Source organism: Lutra lutra, chromosome 4 (genome assembly GCF_902655055.1).
Source record: "Lutra lutra chromosome 4, mLutLut1.2, whole genome shotgun sequence".
NCBI classification, from domain to species: Eukaryota; Metazoa; Chordata; class Mammalia; order Carnivora; family Mustelidae; genus Lutra; species Lutra lutra.
The window spans coordinates 75,809,232-75,833,294 of record NC_062281.1 but is presented as its reverse complement, the minus strand read 5'-3'; the positions used below and the strand labels follow the sequence as shown (position 1 = coordinate 75,833,294).

Sequence of the window (24,063 nt, the reverse complement as noted above, 5' to 3'; positions counted from 1 at the left end):
TATAGATTTTTTTCTTCAAAACAGTTTTTCTCCAAATGACAAAATTATTTTATTGTTGATTCCATTTTAGGTTATGATTTACTGGAGAATCTATGGTTTCCCTGGTAATGATAAGTGCAACAATGTATTCTACAGAAATTTTTTTTTTTTTAGATTTTATTTATTTATTTGACAGAGAGAGATCACAAGTAGGCAGAGAGGCAGGCAGAGAGAGAGGGGGAAGCAGGCTCCCTGTGAGCAGAGAGTCTGATGCGGGACTCGATCCCAGAACCCTGAGATCATGACCTGAGCTGAAGGCAGAGGCTTAACCCACTGAGCCACCCAGGCGCCCCTATTCTACAGAAATTTAATAAATGATATCTCCTACTGATGATTAAGTAATGATGAGGATTGTAAGGTTGATTTCATGTCAACTTGATTAGGACATAGGGTGCTCAAATATTAGGCAAATATTTTTCTGATTGTTTCTATGAGTGTGTTTTTGGATAAGATAGCATTTGAAACAATAGATTGAGTAAAGCAGATTTCTCTTCCTGATGTGGGTGGGCCTCATCCAATCAGTTGAAGGCCTGAGTAGAACAAAAAGTTCGACCATCCTCCAAGCAAAACTCAATTCCTCCTGCCTGCCTTCAAACTAGGATATTGGTGTTTTTATGCCTTTGGACTTGAACAGGAACATTGGCTCTTCCTGAGTTTCAGACCTGTCAGCTTTCATCTGAGGACTGCATCATTAGTTCTCCTGGTTCTCAGGATTTTGAACTCAAACTGGAACTACACCATCTTATATAAATATTGAATACTAAGAATTGGCTCTTGTGATTATGGAGGTCAATAAGTTTGAATATCTGCAGGGTGAGTCAGCAAGCAGGAGGCCCAGGAATCTTGATGGTATAATTCTAGTCTGAGTCTACAGGCCTGAGGACAGGAAGAACTAAGACCCAGGAAAAGTCAGTGTTTCAGTTTGAGTCCAAAGGCAGGATCTTGCTGGTTCTATTTTTCTGAGGATGACAACAATGATGATGAAGAAGAGGAAGAGGAAGAGAAAGAAGAAGAAGAAGGAGGAGGAGGAGGAGGAGGAAGAGGAGGAGGAGAAGGAGGAAGAGGAGGAGGAGGAGGAAAGGAAGAAGAGGAGGAGGAGGAAGAAGAAGAAGGGGAAGAAGAAGAAAAAGATTTTTAACCAAACACTTTAACTTCTCAATCTTATGCCTCCTGAGAGAAAAGAAATTAAGACGTTTACTTTGGGTTTTTTTTAACTTTCACTCATTCAGCTATACTTGTTACTGATCTACTCTGTAAAAGATACTTATGCAAAATCTTTATATGTAAGAATCTTTGTCTAAGGTATATGTCCTCAAAAAAGCAAATAACACATTCTATAAAAAAGCAATATAAATTAAGTACATTCAAAATGAATGTAGAAAAAGAAGCAAGCGATTATACATGAAGAATTAGAAAAGTTTAATAGGATGAACATTGTTTACAAATTGATGTAAGTAAAAATACTGAGTAGATGTCATGGGCTGAGTGAAGAAGTATGAGCATATCTGGAGAGTGTACATAAGATATGATAGATTTCTTAGAGACTATAGCTCTTTTAAGATGAGACTATAAAACTCATATCGAAGTCTTCACAAGCTTATAGTTTCTAAAATTGTGTGTTATAAATTGAAAGGCAAGACAGTTTGATTTTACCCTAGAAAATAAGGTGATTGTTGACCCACTTGTAACACATTTCATGGTCACAGAAGGCATGCTCTTTTTAAACTGTCAAAAAATTTTATCATCTATATCACAGAATTCAAGGGGATGCATTAGGTATACCTTCCTTCCAAGTTTGCATAGCCATTTGCCTGGTCAGTACAACTAAAAATGTACAATATTTTATTTTATAAATTTATCTCTTGCCAGAATATTCAGGATCTTTCCCAGTGACAAAATAATTTGTTTATGCATTGCTCCCTTGACACTTATAATACACTACCAAGTTAATTGTATGCTAAGAGGCAATTTGATATAGAGTTTATGGATCATCCAAAAGTTTTGCAAGAAGCTTTCTTTTACTCTGAGTTTCTTCTCTTTTTAAAAACACTCATAAGAATGTGGTTTTGGAGGAATGCCTCCATCTTTTGAAAATTCACTGCAATTTGTAGAATTAATCATAAACTTTTGAAAGTAGGTGCTATCACAATAGTTGATTAAATAAATTTGATATAGAGGGCAACTTAATGGCAATTCTTAAAGTCTCCCCTAATTTAATCCTAGTATTTATTCAATACATACTTTTTTCAGCCACTAGATTTCAAGGAACTTTATTCTTTTTTAAGGTCTGAATTGTTCAGAAAGGAATAGGCAGTGTTTACAATCAAAGAATGAAGGGGAAGAGGTAAACAAGTTTATTGTTAATAGTACATAGAATGATTGATACTAAAATAAGGATACGCACAAAGAGACCTGTGCTTTGAGAGACCAAAGTAAGAGCAGAGAGGATAATCATTTAATAGCCTATTGGAGACAGACAGGTAAGATTTCTACACAAGGTTATTGCCTAAGCAAATATGAAGGAGATAGACAAGAAATGAAACAAGTGACAGCATTCAGGGAAGAGATGAGAGAGGTGAAATATGTAAGCAAATTTGGTACACCCAACATAACCCACCTTCTCTCCTTACACCCTGGTGTGTCATCTTGATCTTTCCATTTATCTCTTCAAAATTTCACATGTTATCATTTACATATCTTAAGATATGTAAATATGTAAGAAGAGGTAAGAGGACCTCTACTGCCTACTGTAGAGGCAGTAGAGGTCCTCTAATAATGTTTGAACCATATAACAATTTATACATGTCAAGTAAGGCAAATTTCCTCTATCATTTAGGCACATTGGAAGTTACCTACTGAGAAGTCAAAACAACTGGAAAAAATTGATGCTACTGGCACGGCATCATTTCCCTGTGTTAAGATGACAGGTTCTCTTCCACAGAAAGGCTTCTTCTGATTATTTCTCTGAAATAATACTGTCTTGGCTTTGTTTTGTTTTGTTTTAATTTATTCATTTTGCAATTAAAAGTGAGATGGATTATAAATTCAAGTTGCTATCACTCATTCATGTCTTCATATGAGTAAGTTTTAGATTCTGTTCTCTCAGTGGCTTTTGATAGGGAGAAGGGGTAAAAATATGAGGATGAGGATTGTTTGAAGAATGGAGAGTATGCAGCCATGGAAGGTGATGGTGACTCTAAGAACTGGAACTGAAAATACCTTATTCTTTTTTTTTTTTTAAAGATTTTATTTATTTGACAGAGAGAAATCACAAGTAAACAGAGAGGCAGACAGAGAGGAGGAAGCAGACTCCCTGCTGAGCAGAAAGCCCGATGTGGGGCTCGAACCCAGGACCTGGGATCATGACCTGAGCCGAAGGCAGCGGCTTAACCCACTGAGCCACCCAGGCGCCCCAAAATACCTTATTCTTGAACATAGAAGGCTCTCAATAAGATTTGTTTAATGAATGAAGACAATGTCTAAAATAAATCTCAATGATTTATAATTTTGTATGGAACTGTTTCTAATAACCAGAAACTATTCATTTTTTTTTTTCTTCCCTTTGACAAAGGTCAATCTTCAATGTCAGGGAAACATTTGGAAAATATTTTTGTGGAAGAAGAAACCTTTCAAATTCCATCTCAATATTTGTTTTATTACATGGCAGTGCTTTTAAAAAGCCAAAGAGAAAAAAAAAGATACTTAAAAATAAAAAGAAAATAGGGTGGAGCATAAAAATTTAACAGGGACAAGTAGAATTCTGGACAAAAGAAAATTCAGGAAAGGAATTGACTAATGAAAAAAACTTTTACATAAGATAATGATAAATATAAAATAATTTAAGAAACATAAGCATAAGAAGGCAGGGCTTAACAAAAATGTTATAAGAAATCTAACACAAAATCTACTGGCCCAAGAAAAGGTTGTGGAAATGATATTCAGCAATATTTGAGCTTGGAATTCACTACAAGTAAAGTCTTGGGCCATGCTGGCAGGATTATAAGAAAGAAAAGCTAGGGAGTGTCTGGGTGGCTCAAGTCATGATCTTGGGTTCCTGGGATCAAGCCCCATGTTCAGCTCCCTGCTCAGTGGGGAATCTCTTTCTCCCTCTCCTTCTGCCCTTCCCCCAACTCGTGCTTACTCTCTCTCTCATGTTTTCTGTCTCTCTCTCTCAAATAAATAAATAAATAAATAAATAAATAAAATCTTTAAAAAAAAGAAAAGAAAAAGCAAAGTTAAGTGTGCAAATAAACAATTAACAGTGATTTGTATAGTAAAAAAGATATTAAGTTTTTTAGCATAAAACTCCAACACAAAAAATAATAACTCATAAGCCAATATAAAATTACTAACTCCTTTCTCCCTGAAGCAAAGAAGCAATTAATTTGTTCTGTGTTCTCAAAGCATTGTGTTTCTAACATAAGGCAGCCATTCCTCATCACACTCCAGTTGTCTTCAATGGGTCATGCTGATCATGTGAAGGACATCTCCAGGGAAGGGTCAGTGTGAGAGCTGTCATTTTGTTCCCAGTCCCAACTGCTTAGTCCGGGAAAGAAACGCAATTATGAAACTAAATTAAGGAATGGGAAGAGTAGCACAAATGGAAGCTATTGAGGAGAAAAACGACTCTTCCTTTCTTCAGATTCAGTTTCTTTCTAAAGTTATACTCAAAATCCTCTGTCACTATCTAATGTTCTCTACTCTTCTCTCTCACTGGTTTCTCCTTTCCCCATAATGGCTGCTGAAGGAAGAACTGCATTCACTGTTCACACGTAGTCAGTCCCTGAATCCCGACAGCTGGTTTCTGCCCCCCATAGTGGATCTAAAAACTCTCTCTTGCGGCTCCTATCTAGAATCAGGTTTCCGGGACTTCATCTTCACCTACGTCTCTGCAACCTTTGATATTAATGACCCATCTTATATGAATCCCCCTAAATACACACCATCTGGTCCTTCTTTTCTGTTCACTTTACTCTTCTGCCTGGGTTCCTTTTCTTTGTTTGTTGAATGTAGATCAGGGAAGATGATTGTAGTGCAGAGATGTTGAATTGTCAATGAAGGGAAAGTTTCAGACAGAAAGTTTCAGACAGAATAACTTCAAGAATAAGTGGGAACCTAGAGACAGAAATCACTATAAGATCATTTAGATCATTTCCTTTTTTTCTTTAAGATATTTTATATTATTTATTTTAGAAAAAGAGCGTGAGCAAGGAGAGGGAGAAGGAGAGAGGCAGACTCCCCACTGAGCCTGACCCTGGGCTAAATCACCATGAGATAATTTTTTAAAACCAGATATAGGGACTCAATTGGGGGGGGACCTTAAAAATAAAGACAGTTACACTTCAAGGTTGTACAGGATCTGGACAGAAACTAAAAGACTGGCTGTAAAGACAAGCATAGAATATTTCAGCCCCCGCCAAGGTGAATTTCAAGATGCCATTATTAGTCACTTACTTTTTCAGATAATATTTACTGAGCACTTACTATGGACATGTCATAGGCACAGGTTATAAAGCAGTGAATGAGGCAGATGTGTTCCCTGGTCTTAGAATCTAAGCAAAGTTTACTCTTCAGTGAATGGAATTAGGACTTCAAGGGAAGACTCAGGACAAATGGTGCTAGCCAGAAGGAGCCTTGCAGGAAGAAGAACAGATTTAAGTATGGTCCTGGATGAATTGTTAGACTGCAAATGGAATAATGCATAGGAGAATTACTGCTTTTAGCAACTGCAAGATGAGCAGACTTTGTTTCACAGAGTTACTCTTGACCCAAACTCATCTGTGTCATAAATTTTACCATGGGGCTTCCCACAAGGTAGAATCTGCTCTTGCAGATATTTTAGGAATACTAATTACAACCCCAAAGGAAAGGGAAATGGAGAGAAGGTGGGAAAGCCAGAAGGCAAGAAGGCAGATAAGAAAGAAGGAATGAAAATTGGTTGGTTGGTTCTGGTCTTACACATGGAAGACTGAGTTTAGAACGAACTTGGAAGTAGGTACATTTTTACAAATTCAGCTGAGCTTACCTGAAAGAAGTTGGAGAACAATCAGAGGCATGTCCTCTGCTGCAAGAAAAAATAGTGACAAGAAGGAACGATCTCGCTACCATTTTCATAACGTAAGTTAGTCCAAGCCTGGACAATAAAAAAGCAGAGTATGGCAATGTTTTGAAACGCATCTTGGAGAGAACAGATTGCATTTTGCTGGGCCCTCTGGCAGCACAGGTTTTGGAAACAGCGAAATAAAGTTTGGTTCAGGGAACTGCTTTGCATAATTCTTCAGAAATCAGGGGAAAACTGCCTTTAAGACAGATCTCTGTAATTCCAAGATAGAAAGAGTGTTTAATAGTTCATAATGTCTTATGATCTTTCTGGAGGTGAAGGAGAAAGAGGATCACAAGACACTGGGTCTGTGGAGAAGGAGGGTAATATTTGCTTGGAAATTTCTTTGTTAGGAGTGCTCCTAAGAGGAAGTAAAATCTGTGTGTTGAGATAGAGTCCCTGGTTCATCGCCCTTCAGGGTGCCAAGAAAAAGCAACACTGTTGATGGACTGGAGATCCCCTAGGATCCCACCACAGCAAAATCCTAAATTTTGCAAGATGAGAGTGTTGAAAATACCCCGACTTGAGAACAGAGTCAATTTGTAAGATGAATGTTTTCCTGGGAATTTAGGATGCATAGGGCATGAAAGAAAATTTCTCACAACAATAGAGTTCAAGTTTGGAAATTAGCTGGCATCCTGTAAATCTAAAATCAGGGAGATTGCCTCTTTGCTCTTTTCTCTAAGCTTTCACTGTTAAGGCTTTTGACTAATTACATCAACAGCAATGTGAATCTGCACTGAAATATTTACTTACTTCCAAAAACATATCTGGGGCGCCTTGGTGGCTCAGTGGGTTGAAGCCTCTGCTTTCAGCTTGGGTCATGGTCCTGGGGTCCTGGGATTGAGCCCCGCATCAAGCTCTCTGTTCAGTGGGGAGCCTGCTTCCCCACCATCTTTCTCTGCCTGCCTCTCTGCCTACTTGTGATCTCTGTCTGTCAAATAAATAAATAAATCTTTAAAAAAAAAACATATCTGATGTGCCTGTTGAGGTATACCTGTTGAGAATGGCATTTTGGTGTCTGTATTTTGTGGTATTCAATTTATCCCATTGACATGTGAATTCATTGGCAATTGAGGTCTGTGAAGGGCTCATGTTAGCACTCATTCAATTTTTTAGATGCTGATGGAGCTTCCCACCCTCCACTTCCTGGGAGGAAGGCTGAGGATGTGATTGCTGCAGGAGGACATCCAACTCACATGAAGCATCTTTGTGAGATACCCGTGACACAGTAAGAGGAGATGGCAAGGAGAACAGAATTCTAGACTTCAGTTTCCTTTCATTTAATTGGAGAGAATTTATTTCATTTCTTGGACTTGAATTTCTCTCTGGAAATTTAATAATTGGAGGTACCTATGGGTATTGTATGTAGTAAACCCCCCAAATTTAGAGTGTTTTGTGAAGCCCTTTATTTCCTAAGCTCCAGAATTTCATAGGAAGTGGCCTAAGCTTCCCCATCATTGGATATGCATGGATGGTGTGTGAAATTTCAAGGTTCAGTAATTTTGTTTGTTCTCTCCACTTCGCACTCACTCTTTTATGAGGGTAGAGAAGTGATTAAGGAGATCAGTGATGTCCTGGCCTACATTGTTCCACCCTTATTCATTTATTTGTTTGTTTGTTTGTTTGTTTGAGATACCAAGGCCACATATAGTATCCATCTCTCATCTTCTAATGGCGAGGTGATCCTTAATCCTTTACCTGTTATACCTGAAAATGTTGGGCAGGTCCCAGGTAGCTTGGATGCATCTAATTTGGAGTGGGAGAGAGGAAAAAGGCCTCTAGAGCTCTTTAATCTGGTTCCCATGAGAAACTCTTGCTTTGGGGATTATTAGGAAAAGAATTTCAGTTTAAATTGATGGTGAAAATAAGAGCCCTAAACCCAGAGTCATGTAGCTTAGTGTTCATTCTGGATTCTCATGAATTTTCTACTACAACTCATTTCATTTTCTTAGACCTACCATACCCTTCATGTTGCTTTTGTAGACTCAAACTTGTATCAGACCGTTCTGGTTTCCTTTAATGTTGCAACCAAGAATTATTTACTGAGAGCCCGTTAAAGGCCAAGCTCTGCACTGGACACTAAGGAAATTGTTGTCACAATTGCTGATTGAATACAATGTCCATCCCCACTTGGGTAGAACATTCTAGTGATAGTGTCAGACACTAGCAAATCGTTAACAAAAACTATAATTATAATTTCAAGAATGCCTTCTTTCTTTGCTGTTTTAATTTATTTTGAATATGTGTGTACTTTATCTTTACAAGGAAATGCAGTTTTTTTTTTTTAAAGATTTATTTATTTATTTGAGAGAGAGAGACAGAGACAACTAAAGCATAAGCAGGGGGAGTGTTAGAGGAAGAAGCAGGCTCCCTGCTGAGCTGGGAGCCCAATGAGGGGCTCAATCCCAGGACCCGGAGATCATGACTTGAGCCAAAGGCAGACACTAAGCCATCTGAGCAACCCAGGTGCCCTGGAAATGTGGGTTTTTTTTTTTTTTTTTTTTTTGAAATGTAGTTTTAAAAGTTAGCATCCACAAGTTGAGTAACACAAACCTAAGTTGCTCATGACCTACTCTTTAGTACAGTTAGTTTAAGCTCTTGGAAAGAGAAAAAAAAATGGATTAAGCTACTAAGAGAAGGCCTGTGAAGTTTAAAAATTTGTATTATAACCCATGTGTTTAGGCATCAATGGATGAACCCAGCATGTTTATTTGCTGGAAGAGAAACTTCAAGAATGCATTCAAATTTCCGTATCAGTGCATGTCACTGTTGAGAAGCAACGAAGACTGAATATAGTTGATCTGGTGTCTGTTGGCTTTACTATGCGAAACAGAATTGTTCGGTCAGCATTCCTACAATGATGCCAGTCAATTTTGTCTTTAAAAAAAAAATCAACCTTTGGCATCTGTATTATTGCAATGTTCTTGTCCTATTTAGCAAATGTACAGAAAATAGATGTGACTGATTTTCTCCAAGCTTGCAATTCAAAGTTGTTATTTTTGTCCAAAAACTTAGGAATTTGGGGAAAAAAACTGTTTCTTCTTTAGTACCCATGAGAGTTTATTTTCCTTACTCTTCTACAGTTCCAAAATCTTGGGAAATTTTGTTTTCTTAAGAGTTTCCTTTCATTTTTAGCTTCTTGGTAGCTGGATTTTAAAGAAAATTCCTTATGGATAATGCATGAAATATTTTCTTATTAAAAGTCATGTTAAGTAAGCAAAGCTTATTCTCACTTAAACTTTACAATAAGAGAAAAGCAACCAACAAAAGTGTAAGGTAACTGTGAGTATAATAGTAATCAAGGCAAATTATTTTAGGTGCTTTTTTGATATCCCTGGGGCTCCTGCTTAGGAAGAATACCAAGGGGGCCAGATAAATCCCAGCATATTGCTGTATCTTATGGTGAATGTGATCAACCAAGAACTCATGGGTTTGCTTCCAGTAACTCGATAGATTGAGAAAAAAAGATATATATCGTTTCATCAACAGAGAGTATACTTAAATTTCATATATCCAAAATGGACTCAACAGTGTGTTTATGTCATTGTGCTATTGTGTCAAAAGAAGTGTAACCCTAATAACTGTAGAATGCCTAAATGACCCAGTCTTTGCAGAAAGATTTTTAAAGGCACACAATTTAAGAGTCATAGTTGATTTTAAAATAATCACATTTTAGACTTTTGTCTTATAAAGACGCTAAAACAGCTCTAGTTCATAATCGTCAAAAATATCTATCAAAATCCCTCATGCTCAATACTCAGGCCTCTCGGTTGCCCTAAATTCATAAGAGCTTCTTTCCTGACCCAGTTTTTCTTCTTTCTTCCTGACCCAGCTTCTCCCTTGACCCACCTCCTCCCCTTTCTACATTCTTGACCCAGTTTCTCCCCTTCTCTCCTGACCCAGATTCTCTCCTAACCCAGCTTCTCCCCTTTCTTCTCTTCTGACCTAGCTTCTCTCCTGAGCCAGCTTCTCCGCTTTCTTCTCTCCTTGACCTACCTTCTCCCCTGACCCAGCTTCTCCCCTTTCTTCTTTCCTGACCCAGTTTCTCCCCTTTTCTCCTGACCCAGCTTCCCTTTCTTCTCTCCTTGACCCAGCTTCTCCCCTTTCTTCTCTCCTTGGCTCAGCTTCTCCCCTTTTCTCCCCTCTCATTACCGTTAGTGTATGTATCATCTTAACCTCTTCCAAAGAGAAGAATGTTCTTCTTCTCTAGCAAAAAATCAAACACGGAAATAATCCAGTGGAGAATCATCTTCATGGGCAGGATTTCAGGAGGAAGGCTGTGAGCATCTCTCTGAGTCACACTGACTGTTACAGAGTGTCACCTAAGAGTCCTTCCTGGCCCTGCCATTCTATTCTCCCATCCAATGAGTAGCTGTTGAGCCACTGACCACATTTCAGGGATTAATGCACACCTTGGGCTGAAATGATGAGCAAAAGAGAGAGCATTTCTTTCCTGTGTTATTGTTTCTATTGCTGCTGTAAAAAATAACCATATACTCAGTGACTCAAAACAACACACATTTATTATCTTCAGTTCTATTGGTTAGAGGTTCAAAATGGACCTCATTGTACTGAAATGAAGGTGTGTGCAAGGGTACATTCTTTTTTGGCAGCTCCAGGGGAATCTGTTTCCTTGCCTTTCCAGGTTCTAGAGGCTGCCCACATTCCTTGGCTCATGGCTCCCTTGCTGCATCTTCAAAGCCAACAATGGTGCACGTCTCTGGTCATTACTCCATAGTCACGACTCTCTCTGACTTTCTTCTGCCTCCCCTTCTACTTTTAAGGCCTCTTGTGATTGCACTGGACCCACCTTGATAATCCAGAATCATCTCTCTACCTTCAAATTAACTGATGTTCCACCTTAATTCCATTTGCAACCCCAAAACTAATCACATACTCATGGTTTTGAGGGTTAGGATATGGAGGTTACTATATTGGAGGCTATTATACATGGAAGTTATTATATTGCCCACCAGTGGAATAGGCTGTTCAGGTTTGCAGAGAATCTAAACCAGTAATTAGGCAATCAACATACAGTGGGCTTAGTGCTGATGGGGAAAGTCTGGGAATGCCTAGAAGGGTCACCCAGCAGGGATTTCTAGGTTGGAGAAGCTTTTCCAGAGAAAGTACTAATGAAGCTGAGGTTGGGGAGAGAAGTGGGCATAATCAATGGATGTTGTGGTTCTAGGGGTAGGAAGAACATTCCACAGAGAAGGAATACCAAGCACATACCCACAGAATGCAGAGAGGGAAGACAGAGCATCCCCCAAGTTGGAGATTAAAAGAAGTTCCTTATGGGTGGGGCAAGGACTCAGGATGGGGTAGGAGCCTGGGCCTGTGAGTTCCGAAAAGCAAGAAAGGACCAGATCATAAAGAGATGTGTTGGCCTTGCTAGGTGGGAAGTGGGGTGAGGCCCCGCCCTTCTCGGAATGCATACCTACTTCAGGGCTTCAACCAGAGGTTGGTTGGCATTGCATTGGCATTTGAAAAAACCATTCTGGCAGCTGTGTTTAAAATCAGTTAGAGGAAGGTCAGGCAGGACATCTTATTAGTGACCTAACTGGGTAAAAGTAAAAGATCATCCATTAATTAGGATAACAGACTAACCATTTCATGTCAAGTTAACTCCAAAGAAAAATAGTGTTAAGCAAGAGACCTGAAAGTGTCAGATGCGTTCAGATCTAAGTGATGCTGATTATTGAAAGAAACAGCATCTGTGAAGAAATGGGGAGGATGACTATTTGGAAAATGAAAACTATGAGAAAAATATTTTTTAAAAAGTACCTATTAGCCACAGGGTGCTTAGGCGGCACAGTCAGTTAAGCGACCAACTCTTGGTTTTAGCTTAGGTCATGGTCTCAGGGTCATTAGATTGAGCCCCATGTCTGGCTCCATACTCAGCATGGAGTTTGCTGAAGATTCTCTCTTTCCCTCTGCCCCTCTCCCACTCCATGTGCAAGCTCTTTCTCTCTCTCTAAAATAATTAAATCCTTCCTTTTTAAAGTACCTATTGGCCATATTAGAAACTTATCTCAAATTGCACCTGATTGTTGCAAACATATGCAAATTGTCTTTTAGTCAGCAATTGGTGTTCATGAACTAAGGGCCTCAATGGTTCATCCTGTGGTCCTGTTGTCCTGTGGGAGGTGGAAGTTGGGGGATTGCTCTGTGATATGACACTACACCGCACAGCATAGATAAATTGTGCATTGGAATTAATCTACAAATTTATCCCTTAACTTTTAAATGCTTTTGGTGACTTATTTTTTTTATCTCTCTTGTAATTTCTCCCAGACAGTTGGCACTTCTTTCTCATCAGTAAGATCTGACCAGTAAGTCTTTTCAAATTAAATAGACAGCAAAGTGTCACATATTCCCCCTGGATTCTAATTCTCATTTCTTTGACAATTTGTTCTGTATTTATGATAAAATAAAGGAAAATGTTCTAATTTAAACCTTTCAAGATTTATGAGAAGCATACTATCTGCTTGGAGAAGTTGAAATCCAGAGAGTTGGAAAATCAGATGGATTGAAGAGAGTTTTTTATACCTCTTATTTGTACTTTCCAAACTACCTGAGGTTGCCAGCTTGGGTAGAACATCTCGTAACAGGCTTCCTGGTGAGAGTTTTGACACTTCCACTTCTGGTTCCTACTGGAAATACCACAAAATAAGCCTTCTGTGCAGCATTTCAGTAGTTCTCATGCCAATTCAGGAATTACAGAAAGAGAAACTTACCCTCAAACTTCAGAACTTTAAAAGGCTGTAGTTTGAAATTAGTGGTCAAGTTCTAATGGCGCTCCAAAATCCAGATTTGAAGATAAGTCTAGCAAGAAAGAAAGCTTTTAGTTGAAAGTAACAGCAAACTGGATTAACACAGGCTTACACAGGAGACATCTGCTATTTACTTAAAATCAAAATCAGGAGGTAAATCTTCCAGAGCTGGGCCAGCCACTCTGCAACACTGAAGTTAATCACTGTTTCCTATCAGCTTCAACATCTCAAGATTTTTCTGGGACTGACCATGAATTTGTTGTCCAATTCAGAATCCTTTTGAGTATGAAAAGGGCATTATCAAAAATTATACTGGGCCAGCAGGATTCACCTGAGATTGTCTCAGGCAAATGAGTACATATAGTTACACGATTTTTTTTTTTTTCTCATGCTGTTGCCTCATTGTCTCAAAATGGCTGTCACAGTTCCAAATACTGTTCCTATCACCACACACAAGGGCAAGAAGCAAGGTGAAGAGAACATGATAGCAAGCTTACTTTCCAGGACTGCCCCTTTATCAGAAAGAAACTGTTTTCTCAGGAGCCCTCATAAGATATCTATCTACATCTCATTGCCACCATTAGCTGCAAGAAAAGCTGAGAACTTGTGTTAGCCAAATAGAATCAGTCATGATAAGTTTGGAAGACTAAGAGCTTAACACCTGGGGCAGGGCCCAACAAAAAAAATGGGGCTGTTAACAGGGAATAAGGGAGATGATATGGTCCATGACTAACTGGGAAGGCCTCAGCCAATGTCAACTTCCACCCTTTTAAAACAGGGAAATTGTTACGACATTGGTATTTGAACATAACTCTATGTCAGAGTTTCTAGATTACACAAATATTCAGGTTCTCCTGTATAGCTTTGTATACATCAAGTTTATATTTTCTACCCTCCCTTACATTTAGATATGTCCATATGGCTGAATTCTGATATAATCTGTGCCATTTTGGGGGGAGCCCCAAAAAACCCTCTAAGGGCAATTCTCCCTCTCTCTTTCCATTCACTAACAGGAGGGAGACAACTCTGGGAAGGATCATAGAGGAAGGTGAAGCCTTGGGGCAGAAGAGCTTGGGTTTCGTAATGATGATACATGATGAGCAAGGCTCTTTCCACTGAAGGGGCAGTGACATGCTAAATCACAAAAATACTGAGGTGGACTGTTAACATTGGTTGGTCTGTCCCAGAGAATACTGTCCATTTTTGCAATATTTCTTATCAGCTGGATTAATTCACTTGCCTGACTCAGGTGGGAAAAACCACTCCACTCTAACATCCTTAGCTGGTAGCACAGAGCTTGGCACAGAGTAGGTCCTCATTACATGGGTATAAATGATTAAAAGGAAAACCCTACCAGAGAACCAAACGGGCTCTTCCATCTGGTGTCTCCAAATGCAAACCGAAAATAGAGGAAACAGTCTTCACATCCTATTCTGTGTCCGCAGATAAAGGAAGTTCTTGATAATAACACACAAAATCATTTTTCACTTTTGTTTTCCAAAATCAGTGTCTCCCTCGCTAACTGTCCCTCATGACCAGGCTGGTTCTCATAGGCAAATCAACGTGGCTTTTCTTCACTGGCCATCATCGGCCGCTCGAAGGGGCTGCTAGTATCCATCCTGTCTTCATTGTCAAGTTAAAACACATGTGAGGCTGGAAGCTGCCATGGGTGAGAGGCATCTAATCTATGTCCGTCATCAGTCATGTCGTGACCTCTCTAAGCAAAGAGCTACATACTCTCTCAAGGCCTTTCCTGTGGTTCCTTCTTGTGGCCCCGAAGGAAGCAGGGTCACAGATCTGGCTGGGAGCACAGGGCAGCGGGGAAGTGGTGAGATAGGGGTGTGGTGGGACCCTGACTCCGCTGACAACCACTGTGAGGACTTCAGTGGCCAGGGGCTTATTTGGGAGCTGCTACCAGGGACTGCTTCTCATTGTAGGAATTTTATTGAGCTCTTTCTTGTGATCTGTTAAGCCAGTTATTAAACAACAATGAACAGTAGTAATAGTAATAATAATAATAATAAGTAAAATTATGAAATTGGCTTTGGAATAAATTATGTACTATAAAGTACCTTTTTATGTGCCTCACTTGGCCTGTGTCACTGAAAGCAAATTCAGGGTGACAGGCAGTAACAAGCGTGCATGTGTCAAAGTTAACAGCATCGGGCTGGGGTCAGAACGTCAACTTTAACCTTCACCAGCCAGGAGGTTTTGGACCCGAGTTTGTCCTCTTATTTTCCGTATCTTAAAACATCAGGGACAATAAACAAGGTTTTAGAGTTTTGTTGGGAAGAGAACATAAGATAAGAGCTTGGCTGGTAATACCTGTCCTACACTGCAGACAGCGCTGTGGGAACCCGGGAAGTCAGATTGTCATTCCTCTCCACGAGGATGCTCTTCCTGAGCCACTGAGCACCTGGGTGCAGAGCAGGAGGTGTGTGTGAGGGCGGGGGGAGGGGGGGGCATTCAGGCCTCCACATTCCATGCTAAATTTATGCTCTTAGCAAAGAGACTTATGTTTCCCTACTGCATCCTGGCTGTATGTTAGATTCTCTGGGGTCAAGTGCCACTCACGAAGGTGCTATTTCATTGTACTGAGTAGCACTTACAAGGCCGGCCTATCTTTAACATAGTGCCGTGACGCTGAACCCTTGGCAAAGGGCACAGAGACAGGAGGCAACCGTGGTGCTTTCTCCTATTCTTAAAAGATCTTAAAAATGAATGGCAATATCAAAAGACGGAGTTCTAACCACCAGGCACAAGTCCAAGTTACCCCTGGTGCACGATATTTCCAGTGCTGTAAATTTCCAGAGCCAAAGCTGAGACTCCCAGGCAGAAACCGAGTAGTTACGGGCTATGGAAGCCGGGACCCTGCATCTCAGCCGCGCCGCGCTCCAGGTGTGCAGTGCTCACCCCGAAAGCGAGCGCAGGTGCACCATAAACTACACCAGCAGTGCCTTGTGAAGCCTCTTTTCCATAGTACCCTGCAAGCTGTTGGGGATGCCCTGGATGCCCTTAAATCTGGACATGGATCTGTCTCTTAGCATTGCTGATCACCGCGCAGCAGTTGCGTGAACATTACCTCTACCCAAGTGACAAGGATCTTTTGAAAAATCTGCACCAGCGCCAATGCTTGAAAAAGAAAGCACCCAAGGCTTCTCATTCGCAGTGGCTCTGGTAAAATGGGTGTCCTAAAGACAGCATGCACCTCTATCCAGGATCTGAAAAGCCATCACAGGATTTCCTAGAAGTACTGAGTGTTGGTTGACTTTGTGTTCCGTGGCATATAGCCCCCTACCCCTTCCCCTGCCTTCAACCCTAGCTAGCCATTTTCCTAAATCTGCAGCCCAGAGACTTGGGTTGTCCCATTGCAAAATTCAGGCAGAAAATACCAGAGGCTGGGTTGACGTAAGCTTGACCCACTAAGAAAATTAATAATGAATTTATGTGATCAAGTAATTAAATAAATGGAAGTTACATTGAAAGCCTGTTAGATTTTCCAGTCCAGTTATTGCATTCAAAGTTAAAATGATCAGATTCAAGGTGAGACATCTTACTATTTTTAACTGGTGATATTTAGCTTCCTCTCCAATCAAAAACCTCAATTATAAGCTGTTTTAACATATAACATGTGTGGGGCCTCTCTGTTCCACCAGAAGCAAATGCATGAGGCATTTTTCTTTCTCCTTCTCCTCCTTCTCCTTCTCCTTCTCCTTCTCCTTCTCCTTCTCCTTCTCCTTCTCCTTCTCCTTCTCCTTCTCCTTCTCCTTCTCCTTCTTCTTCTTCTTCTTCTTCTTCTTCTTCTTCTTCTTCTTCTTGTGAATAGGGAGCCACACTCTGTGCTTTGCATGTTATTTTATTTTGCTTTTTAGGATTTAGTAGATATGGGGATGTATTATTATCTGATTTAATTCTCATAACAGCCTACTGTTTACTAGCCCCATCTTTCAAAAGAGGAACTTGAGGCCCAAAGAAGTTAAATAACTTGCCCAAGGTCACACAGTAAGCTCAGAGCTGTGATTTTCCTACAGGAATCTGGCTCCAGGGTGTGTAAGTTCCAACCACAGCTGCCTTTTGCAGTAAACCCTGCAGGAACCCTTACCACAGCCTCAGAAAGGATATGTTTCTTCCTTGCCCTTCTCTTTTCCTTCCACATCTGAGGGCCAGAGACTGCTTTTGGTAAATGTTCGCTGAGTAAATAAAGGTAGCAGTATTATTATTTTAAGTTTACAAGAAAAAATGGCAGCTCTGAGAAGCTAAGTAAGGCAGAGCGGAACCACTCAGGATTCAAAGTCGAGTCTATCTGCTCTTAAAGCCCATGGCATTGGCCATTCTCACAGTGCACGTAATTGCTCTGTACTTTCACTGTGGAATTCTTATAGAGTGCATTATAATTTACGTACTTGCGAGCCATTCTCCTCAATTCCTCTGAGAACTTTTTCTAGGGGGAGGGTGGGGAGATGCTGTTGGCCTGCAGAGTCATTTTGCTCTTGGCATTCTGGTACCCCAGATTTGCAACAGAGAGCACTGGCAGAGGTCTGTTAAAGATGTTGTAATATAAATGAGAGCACAATGAGTGACTTAAACAACAATGCTTTTGGGCGCCTGGTTGGCTCAGTTGTTAAGCAATTGCCTTTGGCTCAGGTCTTGATCCTGGAGTTCTGGGATCCAGTCTCCCATTTGGGGTCCAGCTCCGTGGGGACTCTGCTTCTCCCTCTGACCTTCCCCTCTCCTCATGCTTTCTCTAGTGCGTGTGCACTCTCTCTCTCAAATAAATAAGTAAAATCTTAAAAAAAAAAAAAAGTTAAAAAAAAACACAATGCCTTTCAAACACTTTCTTTGCTTTTTTACAAAGGGCTACAGTCAGCGATGAGGTCATTTTTATTCTATCACTTGAACTTTTGCTTGAGAAAAACATTAACAAGCATCTCCTTCCAGAAATCTTGCAATTTGTTTAGTCATGGGGACCCTGAGGCCATCTGCTATTCAGCTGCCTGAGTTGTTTATTCATACTTTTGCCCATTCATCTGTTTCGTGTTTCCTTTTGTCCATTTCTCACTTAAGATAAACAGAAACCTGTCAGCGTGTGACGAAAGCCAAGCCCCAGACTCTGTGTGTAATGAGAATACACTATTTGTCGGGGGAGGGAGGAGCAGAAGAGGAAGGAAGAAAACCCACTTGCTGGTTCTTAAAAGGCAGAAGATCATTTTAAATTTCTGATTATGTCTTCCTCTTGTAGCTGATCTTCGCCATGCCCTTTGGATTACAAAAAAAGGAGGAGTGTGACATGGAGTCGTTCCAGCCATGCAGACCTTGCAACACAATTACTCCTTTTCTTATCATTTAAAGAATTTCTGATTATTTTACCTGGGCAGAAAGTCTGCTTTTCCATCTCAGACAACATGTTCGTAGAAATGCATAGGTTTTGCAAGAAAAGAGATACCATTCTCTTAGAAACTCAGAAATGCAAGGGAAGATATTACTAATTCCTCACCTTCCATTTCTCATCACTTTGAATCAATCCCTTCCAATTATGTGTCATAAGTGACAGAATGCCCGAACCAAACCGGCTTACCCAAAATGAAATTAATTATCCCTCATACCTGCAAAGTCCCAAGGTGGGACTGATCTCACAAAAGACTTGAGCAGGACTTACTTCAAATTGCTAGGGCCTGGTTTCTTCTGTCATTCATCCCTGTGCCCTGTGTTGTGCAGGGGGTGGGTGTGGGTCTCCTTGTCCTGTACTTCATACAGTGGTCAAGTGAAGATGTGAGTTTCAGTGACAAGTTCCCAGGGACACACTGCAAAGGAAAAGGATTTACCCTTTTCGGTTCCAGAAGCTTCAGCAGATATCTCCTCATCATTCATTGACTTTGACTCCAACCCACCACTGAGGCCAGGGGAAGCCAAGGCACTGATTGGCCAGGATGCAATCCTTGACAACTCTGAACCTTGGGTTGGAGGATGGAAAGGTGAGTTTACCCTACTGGAACTCTGTAGGAGATCCCCAGAGATAATCTGTAGCTACTGACTCCAGAAGGGCAAACAGACAACACACAAAAGATCCAGATGGTCAACTGAGTAATGGTACCTGCATACTATGGGAAATTACTCAGTCATAGATTTTTTAATATGATAACATGAAAATCAAACAAGATGCATCTGATGACCTAATTATGTAAGAATCAATACATTTCAATATTAACGTAAATAATTACTAATATTAAACATATTAATATCTTAATATAAAATAACTGGAGATATGACAGGGAGTTAGTTACCTTGTGGTATCCACTCTCCCCTTTGCTCTTCTTCCTTGGGAAAAACAAAACAAAAAACAAGAACGGAAACAAGCAGAGAGAACACTGTATTTATTTTCACACATGCTTGAGAACTTGGAATGAGAGAAACATCAGTTATGAGGACTGTAACAAACCAGCTAAAGGAGAAGCCATTTACTCAGCTCCACCAGATATGACCACTAAGGAATACAGCCTAGTTTCTAGAACTCATCTTTTAAGAGAAACTAAGAATGAGATTCTTATGTGGATTCTCCTACTTTTTATACTAATGGCTACTGACTCAGTCAGGCTGTATAGAAAGCCATTCCTCTGTAAGGACTTCTAGCTCCTTTGACCATAAGAGTAATAGGCTGAATATGCAAAAAGATAAAAGGAAATACCTACCTCTATACCAATATCTACTTTACAATGAGAGGATTGATCAATGTAATGAGACCTACTCTACACAAACTACAAAGAAAAGAGATGCTATTAATATCATCTTAAAGTCATTATCCTCTATTGAACCTTACTCCACACAACCTCTAGGAAGTAGTCTAAGATACTTACAACTTTCTCTAAAATCAAATTCCCTCCTAGTGAGTTCCTTCTTGGGCCTCAAACAGGATCAAATCAGTACCTAAACCACTGGGATGATTTTCAAATGTCTTTATGGGGGCCACATAGGGGATATTGATTTCTTAAGTTAAATTGTAGCCCCCTCAGCTCAATTCCCGGGACCTATGTTAATCCCCTAGTTCAACAAGTATGGTTGGAGTCGAAATTGCTATATTTTCCAGAGCTCCAGATGTATGAGAAGAACAACTCAGCGATTCTAGCAGAATGGAAAGCCCACCTATCTGTTTTGGGCAGTCTATCAAGTGGGCCATCTTAGTCTTAAGGAACTTTCTTCATACAATTATTTAAAATTATGAAGTCATTAGTTACCTGATAAAATTCCATACTTTCACTGAAGTTCCAGGTCTAGACTGAAATGTGCTATAGCTTTTGGGACTAGTGGGTATGGCTTGTGCCTTGAAGCAGTTTGTACAGCTAATAAGGAGTGTCTCATATTACACAGGTGGCTGGGCTCAGGTGGACAGAGATTCATTTTGTGTTACATGCCTGCACAGCTCTGGATCCTCAAGCATGAGATGAAGTGTGGGTACCTCCCCTTAGGAGGCCCATAGTATGGCAGCACCTCAGAAAGTAATATTCCCTCTTCTCAGCAAACATCCCAACCATCAGCTGGCCCAGCGTCCCTCCTATGGAACCACCTTCTCCCAGAAGCTAGGAGATACACTGAGAAGAAAGAACCAGACCACTGGAACTTCAGTAGGCTCCCTGATATTTTGGGAATTCTGACAGAGTTCTAGAAAGAGTTCCCATTTTAACATTTACCTGAGGAGGACAGATGGCTAGAGAATATCATTCTTCAGAGTTGGGCACCTAGGAAGACTCTACTTCTTTGCTGTCAGGGAGCTAGCTTGTGGGGGAATAAGCTCAGATCTGTTGGCCCTCAGAAAACAAAAGGCTTGTGACTGAAAGTATTCACCTTGTTTATTTGGTCATTTTTTTCGTGGTCCATTTATCTAACAAATATCTGTGGAGCAGCCACGTGTGCCTCTGGAAATCCTCTCCACTGCTTTAAAGGAGGTTCTTCTGTTTTGCTTCTCTTGCCCTTCTCTGTCCCTTCTTGTACTTCCTCTTTACCTTGCCTTGTTTGTCACTTCAGTGTCGGGGTGGCCTCTGTTGTAGCTACATTACTCCCTTTTAATGATATTTATAATTTAATTTTATATTATATAAAATTATATATATATAATTTAATTTTATAATTAATTAAAAATTTAATGATATTTATAATTTCTATTTTATTTAGTGTCTATGTCTCGTTTCTTTTATTGCAATGAATATTCTTGGAGGTCAGTGCCTATGTGCTTCATTCTTTTTTTTCTATTTTTCTTTTTCTTTTTTTTCTTAATTATTTTTATTAAAATATAATGTGTTATTTGCCCCAGGGGTACAGGTCTGTGAAATCATCAGGCTTACACATTTCACAGCACTCACCATATCACGTACCCTCCATAACCCAGCCACCCTATTCCTAACCCCCCACCCCCTACCAACTCTCAGTTTGTTTTGTGAGATTAAAAATCTCTTATGGTTTGTCTCCTTCTTGATCCCATCTTGTTTCATTTTTTTCCTTCCCTACCCCCTAAACCCCCACACCCTGACTCTCAAATTCCTCATATCAGGGAGATCATATGATAATTGTCTTTCTCTGATTGACTTATTTTGCTCAGCATAATACCCTCTATGCAGCCATCAAAAGAAATGAAATCTGGGGCACCTGGGTGGCTCAGTGGGTTAAGCTGCTGCCTTCGGCTCAGGTCATGATCTCAGGTCCTGGGATCAAGTCCCACATCGGGCTCTCTGCTCAGCAGGGAGCCTGCTTCCCTCTCTCTCTCTCTCTGCCTGCCTCTCTGCCTACTTGTGATCTATTTCTGTCAAACAAATAAATAAAATTAAAAAAAAAAAAGAAATGAAATCTTGCCATTTGCAATGACATGGATGGAACTAGAGGGTATCTGCTTCATTCTTGTATTTCCAATGGCAGAGTGCTATTGTTGTGAAAGCAGGACAGGATTAAATCCAAAACCGGCTGTCTGTTTTGTATAACAAATGGTCACCTTTAATCCTTTCTCCTGCTATTGTCCTCAATCTAAAATTATTGAGAAAATAAGGTTTCAGTTATATGGTAGACAAAAACCAGACTTGGATTATATTTATATTCATATTCATATTTATATTAGATTACTATAGCCATGTACAGCAAACAAAATTCCATAATGCCAAGCCACCTGGTCAAGCTGCTAGGGAGACCAGGGCACTCAAATGGGAATAATGATAATTATGACACTCACAATGACTGTGGATATTGTCAACTATTATCCCTTAGGAAGTGGTCACTACTAGCTACATAATATACTGAATTACATGTATTATCTAACTTGATCCTCACAACAACTTTTTACCATAAATACCATTAAGGTCAACTGAAAAAAAGAAAAAAGGAAACTCAGGAAAAATCAACAACTTACTCTTACCCATGGTTATTAATTAATGAAGGCACACAGCTGCATCAAATCCTATCAACGATACTCTTGCCCTTCTCCCCCTGTGATAGAACCACTCAATGAGTGTTGAATCAATTTAAACACAGAATTCCTCTAGGAATGTCTCCACATGATACATTCCGGGTTCTGTCAGGAACATCCAGGAGCACAGCACTTAGGACCCAGCCACTGCTGACTTCATGGCACCTGGAGCTCTAGTATAGGATCATAACTGGGGCTGGGACTCCCACTGGGAAATCTAGGGAGCTCATCTAGTTCAATGATGTCATGTTGTCATCAAACCATGTTATACTTTAAGTCTTCATTTGGGATACCAGAGTCTGGCATTCACCATGAGATCTCACTATAGAAACTATTGGTTGAATATTTAAGTTCCTAAAATAGTCTCAGGGTTATTCTTGGCATTTGAGTGTATGGTGGTGAACAAAACAAACACATTCTGTTGTTCACTACTTTCATCCCAACACTAGACTACAGACTAGAACATTCTAACTGCTCATTAAACACTTGTTGAATGAGGAATGAATGCATGAATAAATGGATTTCTGCTTTAGCTCCATGACTTAACATCTCCCCCTTCTTACCCATGTAGATCATGTCCTCGGATCCCAAATTTTGGTAAATAAGTTTTTCTTCCAGGGCCAACATTCCTGCAGCTCTCCTCATCCCCACCCCCTTCTTTGACCAGCCCAATGGTTGGCTTAATTTTTATTTTTCAGTTCCTGCTAGAGGGTGCCAACCAGTGTTAAGTGATTGTACCAGTCAGCTTTAGGCTAAGTTATGCTGTGGTAACAGCTGACCCCAGTATCTCAGTGTTTAGGAAAACAAAGATAAGTTTATTTTTCATTCACATGAATAGCTGCTCATCAGGTACAGCTTTACTCCAGAAGCAGCATATCTGAGATACATTAATATCAGTTCTATAGCAAAGGGAGACAACAGAGTCACCAAATATCTTTTAGAGCTTCTGCCTGAAAGAGCTGTTCATCACTTTCATACCCATTCATCAGCCAAAACAATTCGTGTGACCAAACCTCAATTCAAGGTTTAGATCAGTACAGTCTTTCCACAGAAAGGGGTACCATGAGTCATGTGACCAAGCCTAATGTCAGGGAGACAAGGACTTGTAACTCTTCCACATGAGGGGCAGTGAATCAAGCCATGTCAAACTGGCCCTTGCCACCTGGAAACCTAGCTCTTTATTCTACCCCTAAGTTACTGGAAACCTGACTAGATTAGAAATTAAAGTGGTCTTTGAAAGCCTCTTTGATTCAAGAAGGGATGTAGTAGTGTCTGAGATACTGTGGAAACTACTGATCACATAGAGATATTCCAAGAGCATTGTCTTATCATCTAAAGCTTGAAACTGATGACCTTCAGACTTCCTCTCAACGCCAGGTTCTGTGTAAAAGAAAAAAGGCCCGAAAGTCTTTGGAGAACCCTCAACAGTAGAGGTCACTTTTACTTTGTGGCCATGATTTTAACATCCTTTAAAGGATAAATATAAAATATGAGAAGAGGATAAATCGAGGACATTCAGGATTATTCTGAAGCCAGAAAAAGCAAAGCATCCATGTTAAACAGTTTGTTACTGTCTTCATATCGGAAAACTCCCTGGTAATGGTTGCTCTTTGTGACTATGTCATTCTCAGCAGCAAAACAACACACAAGACCAGCAGCCTCCATCTCCTTATTTATTAATTAGGATTGCCCTCTGCTCTGCTGCT

At 40.1% G+C, this 24,063-nt stretch overlaps 1 long non-coding RNA gene across 2 annotated transcripts; it reads right to left on the bottom strand.

Annotated features, from left to right (window-relative positions):
• Positions 1–4,968: 4,968 nt before the first annotated feature.
• Positions 4,969–22,402, bottom strand: LOC125098994 (uncharacterized). Of its 2 annotated transcripts, XR_007126999.1 has the most exons (5): positions 22,307–22,402; positions 19,197–19,230; positions 12,880–12,967; positions 12,717–12,792; positions 4,969–5,154 (listed from the first exon to the last, which is right to left on the bottom strand). It is a non-coding gene; the product is annotated as an uncharacterized LOC125098994 (long non-coding RNA). The 2 variants fall into 2 exon arrangements; XR_007126998.1 differs by lacking the exon at positions 4,969–5,154 and having other exon boundaries at positions 12,675–12,792.
• Positions 22,403–24,063: the final 1,661 nt, after the last annotated feature.